The sequence below is a fragment of the Octopus bimaculoides genome, chromosome 14 (genome assembly GCF_001194135.2).
Source record: "Octopus bimaculoides isolate UCB-OBI-ISO-001 chromosome 14, ASM119413v2, whole genome shotgun sequence".
Lineage (NCBI taxonomy): Eukaryota > Metazoa > Mollusca > Cephalopoda > Octopoda > Octopodidae > Octopus > Octopus bimaculoides.
In genome coordinates this window covers 36,339,856-36,340,331 of record NC_068994.1, presented here as the reverse complement: position 1 = coordinate 36,340,331, position 476 = coordinate 36,339,856, and positions in this window count along the sequence as shown.

Sequence of the window (476 nt, the reverse complement as noted above, 5' to 3'; positions counted from 1 at the left end):
AATCAATGGACAAAAAGATATTGGACTAAAAGACGTCGGCAAAGTGTTGTTGGGCATAGTGACAGCGGATGAAAAGTCGGGTCATGCTCATTTTATTGACCCTGAAAAGATGAAAGGCAAAGTCAACCTTGGTGGAATTTGATCTCAGAATGTAAAGACATGAATAACCACTAAACATTTTGTCCAGCATGCTAGCGATTATGCCAGCTCACTGCCTTAATAATACTAATAATGATAATAATAATAATATTGACAACTGCCATGAAATTTGGTGCTGTATGTAGTAAAGTTTATCCATCCTGTACTTGTAATTTTATTCACCACATCCCTGTCCAAACGAAAAACAAAGCTGACCCCTATGGAATCGGAATTCAAAATATTAAGATATTTAATTAAATACTACAACACTACATTTTTTAAATATTCCACCACCTTTATCATGATAATATTGGGTTATTCCAGTAAATAAATTATAA